Genomic DNA, 7,226 nt, shown 5'->3' with positions numbered 1-7,226 from the left:
TAGAAGTAAGATAGTCGAAGAATTTTTGATAGTCAGTAGAATTCGGGGATAAGTAAACAGCACAGATATATCTAGTCAGAGAATGACAGGAAAGCCGAAGCCTGAGTGTAGAGAATTCAGAAGAATCGAGTTTAGGAACACGAGAGCAAGATAAGTAGTTGTGTATATATACACAACAGCCACCTTTGGCTTTGAAATGAGTATAGAGAAAGTAGGAGGATACAGAAAAGGGTTTGCTGTCAGTTGCCTCAGACAGCTGAGTCTCCGTTAGAAAACGAAGGTGAGGTTTAGAGGAGGAGAGGTGGTGCTCAACAGAGCAAAAGTTAGACGAAAGGCCGCGAATGTTGCAGAAATGAAGAAGAAGAGTCAGACAGTGGTTCCAGGCACCTCGAGTCGTCACCGGGAGAGGGGCGGATGGTGGGGGCATTTATAGTCCCCCCCCCCTCCTGGGGACTCCAAGGCTTGATGAAGAGACTCCATTTTTGTTGAATTTTGAATAGGAAGTGTAGTGTGTACTGTGCATGTAGTTTGGTGTAGATAGTTAGAGAAATTTGTACTGGAGAGCATGCTGGCCTACTCTGTGTGTAACTGAGACACTGAAAAAGTTCAGCAAAGAGGGAACTAGTCCTGAGGGCTGATGAAACAGGAGCTCCAGCACTCCCTGTCATCATCTTTCCACTCACCTCGGGAGTACTGCCCTGCTCGACTGGTGCTACAGTCTACTCCTCAAAAGAGAGAGAGAGAGAGAGAGAGAGAGAGAGAGAGAGGAATCATAATTCCGTTTTTACGTCATTTGTGTCATTCTAAACTATTGCTGAAACAATTAATCTTTTCCCATCAAAGGAACAACAAAATAAATTTTCCTGCAAAACGGCTTCGTGTGTTCCTTGTGCCGCTTCAGAGATGGAACACACTACTATACCTATGTTGTTGGCAGGATTTTGTTTTTCTATATGATACTCAGATGACAAAGTGCAGCTTAGCCAGACCTTACTTTACAAGGCTAAACCAAAACTATGCCTAACTTAACCAGTAAACTCATCGTAACCTAACCTACCCTAACAATAACTGGCATCTTTAAATTAAGTATAATCAAACAGCCTAATTATTTCCATCCTGATTATATCTAACCAATTAACCTAACTCACCTGACCTGAATTAGTCTTACATACCAAGTATATACCAGACTTAATCCCTGTTATGTCAAACTAAATCTAGTCTAACTTAATCAAAACAACCCAGTCAATACAAAGTTATTGCAATCCAGCACAATGTAACCTAACCTAAAACAATCCTTACATATTTCATAATCACACAAAAAGAACTTAAGCAAATGTATTCCAAGTTAACTGTACTACACGTATTCCAATCAAACACAACAAAAAACTTTGTCTAACCTAACCTAGCCTAACTTAGAGCATCATATCCGTCCAACACCAAGCAACCTATACAACCTTTATCTTACCTAACCCAACAGTGCATCATAACTCTCTCTCTCTCTCTCTCTCTCTCTCTCTCTCTCTCTCTCTCTCTCAACACAACTCGTATGCTCTTCTAAACTGTATATCGTCGTCTGGCACACTAACAAAACAAGAATATAAACATTTGCGTTCGTTGCCTGTTTGAACTGCGGCGCCATGAAACCGTCAATGGGGTGAGGTGATGTATTTGGACGCGGTGAGTAAAAGAATGGGTGTCATGGGATGGATTGTTGGTAGGCGGTGAGACTGGGATAGTAATGTATACCTTGCAAAAATGAGTGTTGTAGAATTCGTGGCTTTAGTGCAGTGAAGGTTTACTTCAGAATTTAGTCCAAGAATCACAGGGGTAAAGAAATGAGCCTGCGGGACGAGGATATGAGTGCTATGAGCTGGCAGGCGGGGAGTGGAGGGTGGAGCGAGATTATAAGAGTATACCTTGTGACAAATGGAGTTGTGGAACTGATTATATAATCCACATCATTTCGATTATATTGATTTATCCTTGCTACCTCCAGGCGATTTTATTCAAGTCTGGGAAGGCCTCAAGTAATCCGTACGTAAATGAAGGCTAGGCTACATCTAAACTACTCAGAAAAGCCAGTACAGAGTCGAATATGAATTAATGAAATGAAAATTACATCATAAAACTGAAGGGAATGTGCGATGAATGTCTGTTACAAAGTTTCTTCCACATCAACAACAATAACAAGATAATATTGTCTTTCTTTAGTACCTGGCGTTTCGCGACGAAGGTAATGTGTTTGGACTAAAGAATTGGAGAGCTAAGAGAAGCAGGGGTGAGGGAGGAGAGCATAGACATCAAAGGAAAATACAAAAAGATGGGATAGAGGAGATGAAGACAAAGAGGCAGGGAGCAAAAAGACAAAGGGAGAGGCAGAGCAACCATATCTGAGCAGACAAAATAAATGAAAAGACCAGCCGTCTAAAAGTCAACAATCATGGCAAAAAACAATAGTTAATGAATTATTTACGTTTACAATATTATCATTAAAAAAGATAAAAGTTACAACACACACACACACACACACACACACACACACACACACACACACACACACACACAAACACACACACGTGGTCTTGGTTCCACCTAGGCCACAGCAGCATTCTCTCAGCGTTGTCTTCCTCGCCTCTGGGGCTAAATCTGTGGTGGTTGGATCCATGATGAATTCCAGGAGCAGTGCCATAGCTTTTCCCTGAGGCAGGTGTCTTGTGTGGGTGATCTGTAACCCTTTCACGCCTTGGGGAAATAAGCGTGTAGTTTGCCAATAAACTATATTAAAAAAAAAAAGTTCCTGATATTCATTGTAAGACTTCTTGTAGTCCTTGATTGTCATTAGAGAGGGATGTATGTGGTGATGTTATATTTGCTGCTTTCACATAATACAAAAAATATTGTCATCCCTCCAGATGCAATTCTCACCTAAGAAATAAAGAGTAACCATAACACTTATCCTGAGCCATGTGTCTTGTGTGGGTCGGCGATGGAGGTGAATTTGTTCCCGTTTTTCGCCAAAATATAAATAAACCGATCAATCAATCAGTAAATAAATCCCCCCTACTTCTTTTCATTATCATTATTGTCATCATCATTCCTTCATTATGACCAACTGGGAATCTTTTTAACAGGTGAGCATAGGAAGGAAAAAGAAATTAAATATAAGAAAATAGTTGAAACACCAGATTACAAGTGTCCTCCATTCTTAAAAATCTGTAACAGTTGGACTTGAACTTTTGCAGGTTGAATTTGGAGGGAGAATATTTTGGAGAAGCGAGTTCCAAAGAGAAGAGTGAATGCTAAAAAAGAAATAAAAATTTGAGGTGTTTATTAACACATGGAGCTGACTGTTTGTACCCGTTCATTTCCAAGAAGGAGATAATATCATAAATACCCATAAAAGAATGAGCACACAAAGAATGCAATTGCCTCTCTACAGTTAGTCTACGGTTCGACCCTTTGACATTACCGTAAATTTGACGTTCGAGGAATTGTTGCCAAATCCAAAATATTTAATCTTTTCCCGGCCGACAACCGCTATCCCAATTTTGACCCAAACTAGATAAAAATTTTTTAAACAAATGGCGCCTTGAGATCTTTACTTTGGCCCTGTCCTGAAAGTTTAATTTCTTCGTCCGTGCCTGACCGTAAGCCATCCACCGAATCTAGACCAAGTCGAAGCTAAATTACAGTGAAGAAATCTCAGCCTTGCCCTTAACCTTTGACTGATTTTTCTCAAAGCCGAATTACTTCATTCAGTTTTTTTCTTTCAATCATTCCAACAACTTTGATTTAAATCTAATATAAACTAATTTAGTTGATCATGTCCTGTGACTTTGACCACTGACCTGTTGTTCCCAGAAACAGCAGACAAACCCCTGGGAGAACATGGAACACTATGACCAAGTTTGGTTGAAATCTGATCCAAACTGACAACGTTATTTTGTTCACACACACACACACACACACACACACACACACACACACACACACACACACACACACACACACACACACACACACCAATGAGAATAAGTTCTCACTTTCTACGAGTATATGAGAGTGAGGATGTACTAAATAAAAAAAGAAATATATTAGTGCTATTTCATGGTACAATTATTGTAGTTCATACTTTCAGTAACTCCTGGACTATTGCGCAGTGAGGGAAGGGAGGGGCTGGGGTACTGAATTCGACCTCGTCCTTGCCGACACATCATCATCATCATCATCATCATCATCATCAACAACAACAACATTAACCAGTTCTTAATTTCAGCCCACAGAAAATAAGAGCAGAGCCAAAACCCTTGCCCTGAGGCGTGTGTGTTGTGGGAAATGTCATGGATGAAGGTTTATCGTACCGTCTCACGCCAAGGGAGCTGGTCAGTAAGTAGACAAATTAACTGCAATGGGAAAGAAGACATGATCCAACCATCATCCTTTGTACAGCAGTTAACTAAGTCCCTGGAGCACGATGATGTAACTAAGTCCCTGGAGCACGATGATGTAACTAAGTCCCTGGAGCAAGATGATGTGTGTGTGTGTGTGTGTGTGTGTGTGTGTGTGTGTGTGTGTGTGTGTTTAACCTGACAGAAGTATTGGGAAAATAAAGGCCGGAAGCAACAGGGAGATATTAAGAAGAGAGGTAGGGCAGAAGAGAAGCGAAGGAGACAGCAAGGAGAGAAATAAATAGACACAAACGGACATTTTTAGTCGCCTCTTAGACAAGCGGGGATACTGGGGAAGTATTCTTTCTCTCCCTCCCAAGGCGGCATGGTGCCGGAGAGGGAAGCCTTCACGTGGTGGCACCAGTATATCCAGATTACTTCGGTCCTGTCATACAAACGTTCCCTTCCTCGTTATCCTGCGAAAAAAGATGGTGGACTACAGAAGAAGGGCACCTTTACCCTGCAGACCACAGGTGTACATGTTCAGAGGAGAATGGGGCTACAACAACAGCAGTGACAACATCAACATCCAATCTGGCTCAGTTCGACCCACTTCAGATTCATTCAGGGCCATTTAACACTCAGATAAATCCAATAAGAACCAGCCGAGTCCATGCGGATTCATGAATATCATTTTAGGCCCTGTTGGATTCGTTACATCCATGTCAGTATAGCTGAATAATATCAGATCAGTTTTGTTGCAGTGCAAATCTAACTAACCTAGCTTCATTCGGTTCAACTAGGCCAGCCAAGTAAAATAATATACAGACAGGTTCTTTCAAGGCTAATCAAAAAAGCTCATGGCTGTAAACTAAACGTTCATAAGGGCACTATAAAAAAAACGGCTATACCACGTTGAGTACACCGCTTCCCGTCCGATCAGCGAAGTTAAGCAACGTTGGGTCTGGTTAGTACTTGGATGGGTGACCGCCTGGGAACACGAGATGCTGTTGGCATCCCTACGTGTCAAGTGGGGTTGGTGGAGGATTAGTGCCCCTCCCTGTAAAACAATTAACTCTAAGCCCTTGGCCACCCCGTCTGGGATACATGGCGTCTGGCAATGAATGAAATGAATGATATAAGAAACTAGAGTAAAACAAAAATAGCGACCGAGCAGAGACTCCTGACTGTGGATAAGAGATATGTAAATGGTCAAAATTTAGACGCTCGAGACATATTTCGTTGTTGTGGAAGCTATATCGTAAGTCTCATCGTAAATGGCCGTGTTTGGGAGGGTGAGTGGGGTGTACATCAGTCGGGGCTGGCTTTATTGCCACGTTTTGGAGCGGAATACAACTGCAAAACGAAATCGTATGTGAGGGAATGTGTTTTCTCATTCGACGGTACCGTGCCCTAAAGTAGGGTAGCAGTATGTGCGATACAGTAATCATTTACTCTTTTTCGTATAATGATTGATAGCAATGTTGGTAGGCGTTTCCTGGGTTACCCTACTAACGAGGTTTTTGAGAGGCTGTCGAGGTCCGAGTCTACGTCATCTATTCGCAAATACACACATAATTTCTAAGCCAATGACTTACTTCGGCTTGTAAATGGACACATAAGAAATCCATTCCTTTGTTTTCAAACTGCGGATATAATCCTGCGTGGTAGAGGATGAACACTACATTCCCTCCCCGACCTTTCGTGCGCTGTTTCTGTGACGCCAACAACCTGACTGAGCCTGTTACTATACACATGCAATATATATATATATATATATATATATATATATATATATATATATATATATATATATATATATATATATATATATATATATATATATTCTTGCCGGGTAGGGACTGGAGGGTAGGAGTTGTGTCCTCCTCTGAATAAATTATTAACTTTCACCTTTGCTTATGGCCGTGAAAATATCGCAGATTTCTCCTGGAAATCATAAGAAACGTTTTTCTTTTTTTCTCTGAGGGGTGGAGGAAAACTGTGTGTGTGTGTGTGTGTGTGTGTGTGTGTGTGTGTGTGTGTGTGTGTGTGTATACCTATCTGGCTGCATATCTGTGCTCATATATACCGATGTTAGCGCCTGTGCCAGTGTGTGTTGGGGGGGGGGGAAGTGAGAGAGGGAACTTGTGCGATAGGGAATTAAGGCAGAGGAGGAGAACGAGAAAATAAGGCGACGAGTGTGTGTCAGGACGAGTAATAAACTGGCCGATTCAGTATCAGGGAACCTCTCTCTCTCTCTCTCTCTCTCTCTCTCTCTCTCTCTCTCTCATTTTCTCCCTCCCTCCTTTCCCTTCCCATTTCTTCTGTTCTTACCTCCACTCAGTCCCAAGCCTTTCCCTCTCTGCCTCTCTTTCTCTCGGGATAAGCGCTTGTGTTTCACGCAGGTATTTTATGGATTTGTTTGCATGCATTCCTCCACCACCAGTATCACACACAATGGTGAGGCTGAAAGACCCAGTTTGGGATGCAATATTGTTCTGTATCTTAGTAAAGGTTTTTGTGGGTGTATATATGTACTGCACACACACACACACACACACACACACACACACACACACACACACACACACACACACACACAAGGAGAGAGAGAGAGAGAGAGAGAGAGAGAGAGAGAGAGAGAGAGAGAGAGAGAGAGAGAGGAGACTGGATCCATGAACGAAAATGAGTTAATGCTGATATAAAGATACAAAAACGCATACATCCATAAAGAAACAGTGTGTGTGTGTGTGTGTGTGTGTGTGTGTGTGTGTGTGTGTGTGTGTGTGTGTGTGTGTGTGTGTGGTTCAGCATTGTGTGTGTGTGGTTCAGTATTGC

The 7,226-nt window shown here is 41.8% G+C and overlaps 1 non-coding gene across 1 annotated transcript; it reads left to right on the top strand.

Moving 5' to 3' along the window:
- Positions 1 to 5,285: 5,285 nt before the first annotated feature.
- On the top strand, positions 5,286 to 5,404 carry LOC145417271 (5S ribosomal RNA). Its single transcript, XR_013900483.1, has one exon. It is a non-coding gene; the product is annotated as a 5S ribosomal RNA (ribosomal RNA).
- Positions 5,405 to 7,226: the final 1,822 nt, after the last annotated feature.

The sequence above is a fragment of the Coenobita brevimanus genome, chromosome 109 (assembly GCF_032717465.1).
Source record: "Coenobita brevimanus isolate Jiangsu-jjx chromosome 109, ASM3271746v2, whole genome shotgun sequence".
In the NCBI taxonomy this organism is placed as follows: Eukaryota; Metazoa; Arthropoda; class Malacostraca; order Decapoda; family Coenobitidae; genus Coenobita; species Coenobita brevimanus.
The sequence above is the reverse complement of the archived record's forward strand: the minus strand, read 5'-3'. Positions and strand labels throughout refer to the sequence as shown.